General features: G+C 49.0%; 1 protein-coding gene across 1 annotated transcript in view; it reads right to left on the bottom strand.

Annotated features, from left to right (window-relative positions):
* The window catches only part of LOC125947894 (TLD domain-containing protein 2), a 104,049-nt gene that overhangs the window by 64,940 nt on the left and 24,207 nt on the right, over window positions 1-14,902 (bottom strand). The window lies entirely within an intron of this gene.

Here is a 14,902-nt window from a genome sequence, read left to right as displayed (position 1 = left end):
TGGCACAAGAATAAAAGAGAATCCAGACCCACTTCCGAAATTCGTATGTATTAAGGTGTATGCTCTGCTGTAACTACCCTAGAGAAACATAAATACGCTGTTAACACACGGCAGGCAGGCAGTCAGTTACGACCATTGTAGCAACCTTGATCGAATTATGACAGGTTCGTTCGCCGCGTACCCCATTGACCTAGAAACGCCGTCAAATGCCAGACAAACCCGGGCCGCGAGTACTCGAGATACTCGACGAATTGCTCTCCTACGCAAACGAGCCGCTGAATGGTGCGGGGACCAGGAAAACCTTCGCTATGCATGGTCACGGCTGCGGATCGGGTCGAGCCCTGCCAACCTCTACCTCCATCGGATCTATCCACAACGAACTGTGCCTGTGATGACGTAGCTTCTCGAGAAAGATCCACGAAATGATCGATCGGCTGGTGATGCTGGTGCAGGCGGTGGTTTTACACGATAAGCCTTCACTTTAATCTCGCGAAGGATTTCCCTCGTCGCTCACCATCAATGGACCGGACAATGGGACGGACCAAAATCCCCGCGCATTTGCTCATAATTCCGCCGATGATTAATTGGCGTGACATTAAAATGTCCGGTCGCGATCCGTATCTTCGAGGTGGTCAGCATTGGAATTGGTGTGTGTGTTGGCATGGATGGACTGCACACTCACACACCGGCCACTGCAAGGCAGTTTGACCTGTCGCTTGTCGGGGTTTTTGGTATGTTCGACCGGTACCCCCGGGGACAATGCCCCTGTAGAGGAAGCGGGGACCCATTAAGGACGGAGATAATCAGATAGAGTCGGAAACCGGAATGCATGAGAATCCCGGAATGCACGCATATGCTCCCCGCACGGAACCCTCGTGAAAGGTGCGCCATCACTGGAAGGGACCTCCATCAGCCCGGTCGCTTATCGGCTACGACTAGGACAGGCAATTCACTTTAAGATAAACATCGAAAACACATTTAAGTCGGATACTTAAAGGCAGGCAGATCACAAGCGACCACAAGTGACTGCGTTGCGTTCCTGTGTGGGCTTCGCGGGAAGTTCTCAGACTTCCCCGAATTCCTCCGCGCGCCCAATCCAGGAGTAGAACTTGCGGCATCGCAACCAAAGACACAGAAGGTCATCGGTCAAAGTAAAAGCCCAATTCCGAAACGCTCGCTACACTCTCGAAAGGAAGCATTCTGCCACCGGCACACTCATTACTCTGATTCCGGGAATCTCGCTCAACTTATCTCGAGCACGGATGGGCGTCTGGTGCCGCTTCCTGGAACAGCCACAGTCTCCACGGAATGGCCTCCAGACCCTTGCGCCCTAGCGACTCTGGTCCATCTGCTCACCGCTGCTGGCTACTCGGTCGAAGGACGAAGGTTCTCCTAGCTGCTCCACAAATGGCCATGCGACGTCCCGCTATCTCGAAGCCCCTTTTGCGCTCTGCGGCGAACTCTAGCACGCAACGCACGACGCGATGAAGGTGCGTCTGACTGCTGCTATCCATCCATTTAGTACACATCATCAGGAGTGTGAGGACACCGCGCGGACAAATCGATTTATTAAAATATGCGTGAGTGTCGCTCGGTTGAGCGGATGCATACGATTTGCATACGATTACGGGGCCATCCGTCGAGCCAACCGCGAGCATCGGTGAACAATGGTATCCCTTCACCTTCCCCCTTTGACACCTTCCCTGGATCCCTCTTTTTATGTTGTTGGCTGAGTTCTTTCACGGCGAACGGTGAGGGGTGAGGTGTTGCGCCTTCGATCTCGGCTTTCGGCTCGCCTTTTGTTGGAATGTCGGAAATGGTGAGCCCTGGTGCACTGCCGGTAAACCGTTGGCCACAGCCAACACCATCCATCCCTAGCCTAGCGTTCTCTCGTCTCTTGTGTGTCGGGGTCATTCCGTGGTTCGCGCGCACCGAACCGAGCACTATAGTTCCCGGAAGCAATGGCGGGCCGGTGTCGCATTCGATCATATCCGTCGTGGCCGCGACAAAACCCGCCAGGGGGCCGGCGGCCGTTGTCGGTGTGTTTTGTTTGCATTTCTCGAGACATGCGAGAGCGCGACATTGCTACAAAATGCTCATTTCACGTAAGCTTCTTAACCGCAAACGGAACGACGCGACAAGGGTGGGAGGAGCGGGGCGGAAGTTCAAGGATGCAACCATTTTGTTCCGCCGGATTAACGTCGGCAGGTTAATGTGGCCGCCGAGTGAGGGTGCGGTGTCTACGATGTCGCGTTCGAAAGAGTTGCGACACCTGACAGCGCGAAAGCATAAATATGCGAATTGGAAAACGGGAACGGGAACGGAACCAGGAAAGGAAGGAGAGGGAAATGTAATCTTGCTTAACAGCTCTCGGCCACATTGTCACATTGCCTGGTTCATTAAATTTATGGACGAAAGTGCATAAGTTAAACGCTCCAAGGATTACTTTATAAAAATCTAAATTACATTTGCATCTCACAAAAAATATCCCACGAGACAAGAAGGTGATATGTTATAGTGAGAGTAAGTTAATGGAATGCGCATATTTGGAGCGATGTTTTAATATTTTTTTAATTACGTTAAGAGCCCTAGCTTCGTGTTACCTGCAACAAGCTGGACTTCAACGAAAGTGCATAAGTTAAACGCTCCAAGGATTACTTTATAAAAATCTAAATTACATTTGCATAATCACAAAAAATATCCCACGAGAAAAAGAAGATGGAAATGTGATATGTTATAGTGAGACTAACTGAATGGAATGCGCCCATTAGGAGATATGTTTTAATATTTTTTAATCGCGTTAAGAGCCCTTGCTTCGTGTTACCTGCAACAAGCTTCAGGACTTCAACGAAAGTGCATAAGTTAAACGCTCCAAGGATTCCAAATGACATTTGCATCTCACAGAATTATCCCACGAGAACGAGGTGGTGAAAATGTGTTACGTTATAGTGAGTGTAACTTAAGGGATTGCGCACATTAGGAGATATATTTCAATATTTTTTAATTACGTTAAGAGGCCATGCTTCGTGTTACCTGCAACAAGCTGGACTGCTATATATTCGTCGAACGATCAAAGTAACATATGCCGGGTTGAAACAGTAGCCTACAGTATTGAAATATTTTCGATCTAAGTAACGTCAGTTGGTGTCACAGCAATACCGCTATGGTGATTATCCAATCTGTGAAAAAAGCTGTCACTGTGAGGGAAGTTGAGTCTGTTGGAAATATCCTTCCGTATTTTAAGTTTATATTTTCACATAATGTTGATGTTCCGTTGTGCCGCTTAAAGCGACTGAACAGGTCCATATTCTAAATTTAGCAAACACGATTTGCCCACAATCAATACGCCAATAAAACGACGGAAGACAACGGAAAGGACTATCAATTTGATAGTCCGCTAGCCTCCGTATCCGGTTTTGATTGATAGCCGAGGCGGGCATTAGTTCCGCACCATTCCCGATGTCGATCTGGTGTTTTAGCGGTGAACGACAAATCAAGCGACAAGCGCGGCGCCGAAAATTCACGAATTCATTGCCAACGGAAGCGGCGGCATCTCGTCGGTTCCCATAGAGAAGGTAACCTCAGTGGCAGTGGCGTTGGTGTTCCTCGATCATACGCAACTCACGAGCGCTACTACCACTTGATATCTTTAGGTCGTGTCGTCTGATTTATAGCTCACCATCATTTACAGCATTGTCACCATCGACACATCGACATCGACATGCAAACAAGTTGCTTCCGCTGCCGTACCGGAATCATGTGGCCATGGTGCCAATCGCCAAGAGCGGAATGGTAGTACCGTCAGCCGAACACGGTACGATCGTCATCTCATTTTTGATTGTCAAAACAATTTCGTTTCAATTAATCCGGCTGCACAGAGCCTGCGCTGTCAGTCCCCTGAGACCCTGAAGTTCGTCTTCCGGGGGACTACCACTTTTGTCACTCCATTCGATTACCGCGCCATGACGGCGTTGACGGCGATCATGATGACGACGATCATGATGATGATGATGGTGATGATGGAGAAAACCTACTTCTCGTTCTTGAAGGTTCAAGGATACCTTCCACCAGCGCGACCAGCGAGAATCTGAGACCAGAAGCGCGAGCGTCTCCGAGAGCTAGAGCGGTGAGTCCGGGCGGCGAGATGCTGTCTGCTGGAGTGCACTCGCCGTGGCCACGGGCCAAGTAGTAACCGCAAGGTTTGAAGTTCAAAGTTTGACATTGACTTTTGCTCTATTTTGTCTCGTGCCGCTTGCGGTACGGACAGCCGGCGAGGGTCCGACCATCATCCGGTTGGAATTAATTAAACGAAAATCATAAATATGCTGGCGCGCTGTCAGCAAGGGACCGTCAGCATAATTCTTCTGGCCCTTCTCCCTCCAGCGCCCCGCTGAGCATACCGGATTGATTGGTTTCGGGGTGAAAAATGATTCCAGTGCAGTGATCGATTAACGATTCGCTCATTGAACCTTGCGTTCAATCATCGGTGCGTGCACGGCGTGCGTGCGTGTGATCGGCTTTCGGTGGCGCACGCCGTGCACGATCGTGATAGGACGACGATGTAACCTATGCACCGCGGTCTGTCCGGCTAACAACAATCTTTCATGTTCGGCTGTCAACGACTGGCCGGGCGACCGGGTCTCCCGCGGCCGGCCAGCGCACAGTGTTGTAAAGCTCGTAAATCCGCTCGTTCGCTGCTCTGCACTATGTGCCACTATGGCTTCTGGTGTTTTTTTGGTCCGGTTGCGTTCGCTGTTCGCGATTAACGACACCGCCGGTAACACTATTACCGTTTGATCTAGATTGTCGATTGACGCGGTGCGGTGACTGAAACGTGATCGAAACGTGCGCGAACAGAAAGGAGGTGGACATGTTGGTTACACGGTGAGCTGGAAACCCTAATAGGCCGAAAACAATTCGAAAATCTGTTTCGTCAATCATCTGTGGTGCCTTTTTGATTAAAACTATCTCGCGAGCTTCGTGCTTCGTGGTTGTGCAGATCGCACGATCAACTTTCAAAATGTCTGTCAAAAAGTGATCGCTACTGTGCTGTAATTCCCCATTCACGCTTTAACATGTTGTTGATGAGCTTTTCTCACTATTTTATGCTCAATTCATTGACGATTCGAACATAAAATATGACCAATTGCATAGAAACCACACAAGCACAGTGCGAATTCGCACCAATGCACCGCTGATCGGTAGTTCTGACTAACGATCGGTGACAGAACAACATGCGTGGAGTAGTTACGGCTCGGTCTGCCAAAGTGCGATGAACAACGATTAATTACGACGACAACGACGGTTTAACCGGCGACATAAAATGCTCTTGCACATATCACACTCTTCCACCTCCTCCGGGGGAAGGGGGTGCCAGTTCCTTGGCCTCGAGCGGCCTGGCAATTAAAGAGCTGCGCCCCAAATCAAGATGCCGTAACAACGGAACGGAACCACCACAACCCATTTTTCGTAGCCACTGTCCACGCTGTCCACGCAAAAGGAGCACTCGGAGCACGGAGAGCCGGCCCCGGCCCCGACCGAGGTGGTATCGCACGATGAGATCGCGCACGCATTATGGTGAACGGGAAGTGCTGTCGTGTCGAAAGATTATTGATTTCTCGGTGTTTAATTTATTGTTCCTTGACGGGTTTTTTTACGATTTGTTGGAACAAAACGATGCTCGGTTTCTGGGACAGTTCGGTGGATTGGCCAGAGGGACGGGGGCCGGACAGGTTGTTCGATCGATTCCCGCCGTGGAAATGGTGGTGACAATCGCCGACAAAACCGACAACATGATCGAACCCGGCCGGGGTCAATGGTCGTCGTCACCGGTGGCCGCCGGTTTTCAGGGTTCAAGATGTAAAACGACCCGCCGGTTGCGGCCACGCCGGTTTGCGTTGCGTTTTTCCTTGGCGGTGAGCAGGAGGTGAACGATCCGGACCACTCCACTCCGGCCGCTCGGATGCACCCCGGTCGGGGGTTTGGATGTCGAATAGGACGCCGTGTTTCGCTCGAATGTAAAGCAACGGCCGCAAGGTCGGTCGGTTGGCGCGCCAATTGAGTAATGAGAGTGTTCAATTTCTTCGATGCCCTTGCTGCTCGATTCCATTCCACTTGGCACTTGGTAAGATAGACGGTAGTGGTAGTGGCGGTTTAGCGTCAGTTGTGTGGCTTTGACTTTGGATGGGGCAGGATATCGCGATCGCGTTAGAGATTGTGGCTTGAGTGCGCCTGGAGTCGTCTGTGTGGCCGTATTTTAGAAAAACAAATGTCCCATGAATAAGTGAAGTTCGTAATAAATGCATACATGATTTCATATGCGGCCGCAATAAACACGAATGATAAATAGAGACCTTTTCTATTCTCGGGGTTTCAAGATAAGACCACAGACATCCGGTTCTCGGGGAACTAGCAGCTTGTGATACTCTGCATATGAGCGATGAAACGGAAGAATTCCTTTGAGGAGGTTTTGAAAAACATTTGTGACATTTGGTTGAGCAAAGCTCTTGGAATGTGTCTTAGTAGGCATAGTTCGTAGTATGCGAAACGTCTGGTTATGACAGTAGCTTCATGGTACACTTGCATCTTAACTAATTGAAGACATTTTTAGCGTATTTAAAAAAAAACAAAATCCTGGTTTTTGAAGGATAACAAACTGACTGATTGATATTCCTTTTTATAACTATATCAAAAACAGCTGCTTTTTCCAATAATTAACAGAGGTCTTCGGCTTTGCTGTTCAACGATAATAATTTAAAAAGTATTTGGATTTCTTCGTGAAAGATATGTTAGCTTATTAATTTATTCAATTCAATGCATCAGTGAACAGAAATCACAGACACTCTCTCTAGAGCACTTACAGTTAACATCGTCTCATGAGGATATCATGCAAAACCATTTCATACAAGAAGCGTTCGGTTTTAATTCGATGTTCAAAAAAGCGTCCACTAAACAGAATCGCCAAACGCTGATCGAGCGAAAATTCAAAATCATTCCACATCCCTGTCGTCCCCGACGATTTCTACCGAAAACCAAAAAAAAAAACATTTCCATTTCCGCGTTCCGCGAACCACACGCCACCGCCACCTGCAGGTACCGGTACCGGGAATCCCGGTTCGGTTTCGCGTAATTACTTGCTGGCCGCTAGGCGCCATGCGACAAAAATATGCAACAACCGCACGCATCGCACCGAACGCCCCCCCAAATGATGCTCACGGATGGATCGTGTTTGTGACCACGCAATTAGCATTCCAGGCAGCACCAGCAGCAGCAGCAGCAGCTGGGGGTGTGCGCCCGCAAGCGTTTGCTGAAGAGGCGCGATAAAGAGCCACCGGAACGTCATTCTATTTGTCATTAGGATAGAGGGTGCGTGCGTGCGCTCGTGCGTGCGCTCGAGCTGGTGTCATCTTCTACCCACGCACACCCTTACGCCCACCCCCTGGAGGGGTGCGATCATAAAATTCCTTACGAAGCAGAACTGACGCGAGGATACTCGGCGCTCGGCCGCGTTGTTCTCGCCCGCCGGCTGCTACGGTTATCGGTTTGACGGGCTCACCGACCGGCCGAGCAGCATGATGATGAGATGCAAATGTATTCGCGTAACGACCGAACGCTCGCGGTTTCGTTCCCTGAAACTGAAACACACGACACAAAGAATCTCCCCCCCCATTGCAGAAAACGACCAACAAACCGCGGTACCCCCCAAAAAAAAAAAAAACAAAGACGCATTGTTGACGGCATGCGCGATGCTCCATGCGGGGGCGCATTCCATCCGTTGGTATGCAGGGGAGGCTTGGCCTCACCAGCTCCAGATGCCACCAGAGCAGCAGTGCTCCACGGTTCTAGTGGGCGGTGGGCGGTGATTTGATTTTTAAATTTTCATTATCCTGCACACGAGCGAACTCCCCCCAAAAACCATCGCGGGACAATGACAGTCCCAGAGTCCCCAAGGTTGCCCAAGGGGGACCAGAGCGTTCTGGACTCCTCCGGTGGTTGCTTTGGTTGCGTCGCAAATTGCTTTGATTCGATTTGATCGCACAAAATACCGTCGTGGGAAGGAGCGCCGGCGCTCACACCATCGTGGACGCCATAAAACGATTGGATAACGTTCGGTCCGGGTCCGAGTTTGGGGTTGGGGGGTGTGCCTTTTTGTTTTTTGTTGTAAATCGAAATCCTACATCCTGCGTCCTTGCTACAACGGCGGGTGGCCCAAAGTCGGTGGCCCACCAACGGCGCCCGACCGTGACGACAAATGCCGGCACAAATTTGACGTGAAAAATGGCAGACATAATTAAATCTGACGCAACCATTATTCGGTACCAGGAGTCCAGGAATGGAAGGAAGCCGAGCTGAAGCCGAGATACCATTCTCAGTGCGCCGTGATCCGCAAACGATACTGGCATCGCTGGTGGCGCTGGTGCACGATGCGATGGATCGCGAGACAAGCGGCAATGGAACATGGAATGGGAGTCTTGTTCAAGTCGTCTAACTCGATTACGTCCATCAATCTAGGGCCGCCAATGCCGGCTGACTGACTCGCGGGATCCAACGAGGATCATCGAGCCCATGAACGGTTGGACCTCAAGCGTGATGCAGTGTCACTGCAATACCGACAGCAGCAGCAGCAGTAGCGGCAGCGATGGCCTGCATTTAATTACCAGCCAAATCTGGTTACTGCTGGTGGGCCGTCTCGCTGAATTTGAAGGACACTTCCGAGCCCCGGAGAAGCTTACTGTTGCTGCTGCTGCTGCTACTTCGTCGCGATGCATACGTGCAGGACGACGCTGATCGAATTATACTTGTAGCGAAGAGCACACAGTAGGCCGACGGAGCAACGCGAAACCTGTAGCCTACAGGTGAGACGGATCGCTTCCGGTCCCTTGTTAACATGACTGGGCTCGCTGTTGAAGTACGAGCATTAATTTGAAAGATAAAGCAATGCATTATCCACAGACAACGGTGACAGGAAGTTTGTGAAAGTCTAGTTTGGGATCTTACAGAAGTAATACAGATGTCTATCGAAGCTGACATTGTAAAGTTGAACTACTGTTGAACTACGGAATAGTTCCGGAGGTTACTATTACCCTGATGCAGTTGCTCTACATTCGTGGTCCTCTTTTTACACCACAAAGCAACAAGAAGGAGATTTTCTCTCTCTCTCTTTTCTTTTCTCCCGATAAACAAAGTCCTGACCTGATCAACCGCGATGCACCTAGAACACTCCAACGGAACGCGAGCACCTCATGCAACGAGCACAACTCAAATACGACGCCACTTGTGCCAACCAAAGGGTTCGTGTGTGTGTGTGTGTGTGTGCGTCTCGACTAACTTTGTTTGTGCCAGCCCGTTCGCCCGAACCTGGGGCGTGCCGCCTAGAACTAACTTTTCGTACTCGCGAACCAACATCACGTATCGCGCACCGTATCACGGCGTCTCGGATCGTGGAACCCAGGCCAGCACTCCGTCTATCACACACCACCAACACCAGCATCACTTCGCACGTCGCACGTCGAAACTACGATGCTATGAATAATTCAACGACCATAATGGTTAAGTTAATATTGAAATTGATTAAGTTATGAGCCAAGCCACGCCAACCCCCATTGGGTTGGGGCCCAGCGGATGACCTTGCAAACCCCCGCTCTTGGGCGCGTACCCGGGCAGGTCAGAGGGCGATGGTGCACGGTGCTTTGTAGGGAGAGAGAAAAAAAACAGACAGCTTTTTGCCAGCGTTATGCGCCCTCGAGAGCCGCAACCCAAGCGAGACGCGCGACGTGTTCTTCTTGCGGTTTCGAGAATATGCTCGCGATACCCGTGGGCCGGCGATTGGAAAGGAAATGAACCATTATCGCTGCTCCCGGTGCTGCGCTTGATAGTAGCGTAGCGTGGTGTAGTAGTGTAGTGTAGTGTAGGTAGGTGAGTCTGTCCGATGACCGATCGATTGGTCGGTCGGTTGATCGAAGGCGAATCAAGGACACATGCCGGTGAGGTTTTAAATTAAGTTTCGGCCCCAGATTATGCTGCCGCTGGGAGCGGAAAGGAGCAGCCAAGGAGTAGTGGTGGTGCGGCATAAGCAAATTACAGAGCAGCACCGGCAATGCGCCACCGAGCGCCAGGCTGAGAAAGGCGATGATGATAAGGATGCAAATCGGTGGCTTCGGGGCCCGAGAAGTACCCGGTGAGTACCGGGTAGATAACGAATAAATTGCTCCAATTGTTACCTAAAGGAAGGAGAATGAAGATTGGGGCCGCAAACTCCTCGGTCCACATCATGGTAAAGGAGAGAACAATTGACTTCTGCTGCTAGCTGCTTCAGTGGAGTGGATTGAATCAAAAGAGAGAGCGACGAAAGACAATACCAGGTGGCACGTATTCAGGATTACAACGGCTACTTAAACACTTTGCTCCGTCACCCGGTAGGGGCGCATATCGGCGGTAATATTGTCGGCACCTGTAAATGCTAATTGGCACAGTGATGGCAAAGACATTGGCATAAAAAAAACCAACTCGCCACTCGGATAAGTCGATTGCAAGCATCGCGACGAGCAATGGAACTGTGCGAAAGCATACCGAGCATACATAGGTAGGCAATTGGCTGAGTTTTGTTGTTCTGTGCGAGAGCTCTCCTTCGTATGGAGCGACTGGTCAAGGGCATTCCAGTGCATGCTCGATGCTCGTACGATGAATTACATTGAACTTTCGATCACGCGGTGTGTGTTCTTGGAAGACGGTGCCGAGCGACGATCAAGAAGCCAAAGGTCAATGCGTTAATGCTCCAGTTTAAGCCAACCTGGCTTCCTGTCCTCTCTACCAGCGAGCCCTTCCTACCGATAACTGATGCAAAGAAGGAGACCCGTTCGCCCGGATTGGGGCCCCGGGAATACGAAACACGAAAGAGAGCAAAAGTGCAGTGCAGTTGTTGTTGTTGTAATGGCAAATCGCGATGATCGCAACGCGTGTAAGTGCGTGTAGGCAGCCGTATATTCCGAATGTTTCTCGCGTGCCACTGAAGGAGGAGCGCCCATAAATCCCTGCCCCCGGGGGGAAGGGATGCTGCAGCATTGCCGTTGATTGCTGATCGCGGAAAGGAATGGATACGGAATCCCGTCAACAAGATATTGCATTTCAGCGAGAGGTCAACAGGGACAGGGACTTTTCTTAAAGCTATGCTCAATGGTCGTGCGTCTGAAGAAACCCCGCAACGTGCTGCTAGGTGATAATATTTCATTATCGCGAGTGAAAGGTAGTAATAAAATGCCATAAACATCGGTAACAATGTGTTGGTCACGTGTATCCCCGGGGGGAGCTGTTACTACCACGGTACTGTTCTTGCGAAAGGTTCTGTAGGTCGAGAAGACTATAATTGAATGCAATCGCGGAAAATTAAATTATAAATAATAGTACATGGGAACATATCGAATTACTTGCTGCATGTGGAAAGACGCGTGTAAAAACTTGCCCACATCATACAGGAGCATAGCACTTGATACATTGCAGACAAATGCAAAAATTACTTATACAATTTTTATCGGATTTTACGTATCTGTAATATCTATTTAATTTTAACCAGTATTCAATACATATACAGCTGATCTCAGTATATTTTCTTTTCTGGTTATTACTTAACAAAAGTACTTAAAAAAACTATTTGATAAATATAAACTGTTTAATACCATTTGATATCACGTCAACGCTGAGTAGACGGTTGACATCTTCTATCTCATGATGCAATATTGCACCTTTCCGGAGCGCAAGGTCATCAAACGAAGCTCCCAGCCCGGTTGCCATATACATACGCGATCTTTCAGCGCCTCATTAATAAAGCTAAAAATATACTCCGGCGAATCTTGCGATGCCCTTTCATCATTATTCCGGCATACCGGTCTTGATTTATGAAAAGTCATCTTCACTATCGTGCGTGAGACGTCACTTCACTTCGCTCAAATTATAGCCTTCACAGAGGGCAGAACACTTCACTTCATTCGTCTTGTTCAATCTTCCAATCTTGCCGGCTTCAGAGAACCACGACGTATTGTGGCCAATTGAAGTGTCTGTGTTCAAAAACCACGACACGACACGGATCCACGGTCGACCGTGGTGCGTGGTGTCAACAACCGTCTTCGAGCGAGGTTGAACGGCTTCGGTACTAGCCTCTAGTAGCGAGGGGTGCAGGCGCACTACGCGGGTCTACTAAGCCGATCCTGTCAACACGCACCTGTCAATCGGTTTCGGTAAATGGAACTAACGGGAATTGATAGGAAACCATCACAACAACCGAAACAACAACAACAGATCAAAAATTAAATCCTCCGATCAACCACAAAAACACCATAACAAAAGAGCCCTTTTGGGTATGCCTTGAATTTTCTGGCAGTCGTACACCGATGGTAGGTCCAAAAGTAGTTGGTGGTGCGCGTGAAGGTTATGCTTCTTTTTTGATTGATCTGTACTGGAACGCGTGTTTAAGGGCCTTGTCGTGCAGCATCCAGAAGCGATACTTATCATTTCCGTCATTAGCACCACGATAGAGACACTTCCTAGGGCTTTACTACTCGTCCACTGCACACGAGCGTCCCTTTCCAAGGTCAATGATTCACGTTTCTCGGGTCACGGGTGCGGCTCGTCGCAATGGTAACCAAAAGGTTGTTGTGATTGAGGTTAGGTTTCCACCATCGCATACGATTCAAGTTGGTGTGTATCGGGAATGCCCAGAAAAGGAATCTATTTGATTGATGAAACACATGAAGGTGTTTGGCACTAAGTAGGCGACCAAGACACCAACGGTTACTCCACTCAGTCTCCTGTACCGTTGGTGTGAAGTACTACAAGGCAACCAGTGGTTGAGAACATCGTGTGAACCATTGGAGCGGTAAAAAAAACATGCTGATCTCAGCTGCAACGAATCCAGAGTGTATTCCGTAGCTTTCCAGGTACGGAATTCGCGGTTGAATTCAATTGGGCGACAAATGGTTGCTTGGTTATAACCGACGGGTTTGCTGAGGTAGCACAGAAACAACATTGCATCGCGTAGGCAGCCGAAACGAAACGACACATCAGCGTCGTAGCGATGTTTACATATATCGACAGGAAGTCAATCCCAGAAGCATGTCGCCGCAAGCGCCATTCGACCATGAGACCACTTCAACCAAGCCAAGTGAGACAAATTGAAATCGATCTTTCAATCACGCCGACTAATAAAAGCGAAACTGTCCCCGGGGGGAAGGAGCAGGAGTAGAAGGTTTTATTTCTATTTCCATGAGACATCCGTCGCGGTCGTCCAGCTGTACCGGGGTCAACTGTTTCCAATTAAGATGTTGTTTAAGAGAAACCGCGATTTCATATGTAAGCACAGCAGCCAGAGTGTGGCATTCCGGAAAACAAAACGATTACCATATCCCGGCAACAATGAAATCGACGAATACGTGCTTAGAAATTGAGTAATTCAGACGTGGCATTACCCCAAAAACTATTGATCGAAATGATTTGAGACGACTGGTAGTAACCCTGACCCAATTCGCGGTACCACAGAAAGTGAAGCACAATTTGAAGCAATCCGATCTGACGGATCGCACGTAGGAGTTGTTTGAAGGATAGTAATGTTTTGTTTACTTACATTCGCCCCTTTGCCTCGGTGTGTTGCCGCTGTGTTGCCACCACCAAACATGGTACCCACCGTCGTTCCGGTGCGCCACTGTCGCTCTGTCGCCGGCTGTGTCGCTCTGTCATCAACAAACCTATTCCAATTTTGGCATGCACCATACACTAGGGCTAGGGTTTACAGGCTACACCATACACCCACAAACGGGGTTGGAAGGAATCAGACCCAGAAAACACGCTGTCCAACCTTTTGGCGCTGGCTTACAAGCGAAGCAGTAGTAGTAGTAGTAACAGCATTAACAGCAAAAGCAGTGAGCAGTAGTAGCACGCGAACAACACACGTTCGCCCCATGCGGCCATTGTTGTTTACGTGGTTTGGCGTGTGGCCAGAAACAGCCGTTCGTTCTAGGGCACAGAACGAAACGGTGGTTTTGGCCGAATAAAAATCACAACAAACTACTCATCGTGCTGCGGTTCATCGAAGCGTACAATACAACGTGCTAGGTTGAAATCATCAAACACTACGAAGCGTCGTCCGTTGCTCGTCGACATCAAACAATCATATCGGAGAGCTGAAGGAAACGAGACACACAAAATAACAAACACACACACACACGCAATGGCATGGCAAATGGAAATGCTACGTCAGCGAAGCACAGGTGCAGAGACAAATTAAAAACAAAACCAAACGCAAAAAAAATATCTAAAAATGTACTTCACGAGGGTGGGCAGGGAAGCGAACTAATTATGGTGCAGAATCACTCATCACAGTCAATGGGAACTGAATGTGACCTCCGTTACGACCGGTGCCGGTAGTGAACAGGTTTAATGCAAAGGAGGCCACTATGATCGCGTGCAAAACCCAGCGGTTCTTCGGCTGACTGCACTCCATTCCATCTGTCACTTGTTACCGTTCACAGGATGTGAATTTTCAGCATTTTCGTTTTTTTTTTAAGTGAACGGCAGATTAAACGCTGCACATGAAAGAGCGTACCGACAGTGAAGCCCCTTTACTACATGTCATTGATCAGACAGCTGTGAATGATGAAGTAACTCCGAAACGACTTAATTCATCTTAAAGATTAATTATTTCGTCTTCCGAAAGCGTCGTACGATGCCAACTCCACGATTAAGGCTATCTGTAACGCCGTTACACTTACTTCAAGTACGAAAGAGCACAAAGAGATTTGAAATTGAAAAGAAAAAGATCGACTACTACAAAAACGAGAGGAACAAAATTCCTAGAACAGTGTCTACGCCAAGAGTGAGTAGTGCTACTAGAAAAAAAAAAAACAATCGAGGTGAA

This window comes from Anopheles darlingi, chromosome 2, assembly GCF_943734745.1.
Source record: "Anopheles darlingi chromosome 2, idAnoDarlMG_H_01, whole genome shotgun sequence".
Classification (NCBI taxonomy): domain Eukaryota; kingdom Metazoa; phylum Arthropoda; class Insecta; order Diptera; family Culicidae; genus Anopheles; species Anopheles darlingi.
This window is presented reverse-complemented; position numbering and strand designations above follow the sequence as displayed.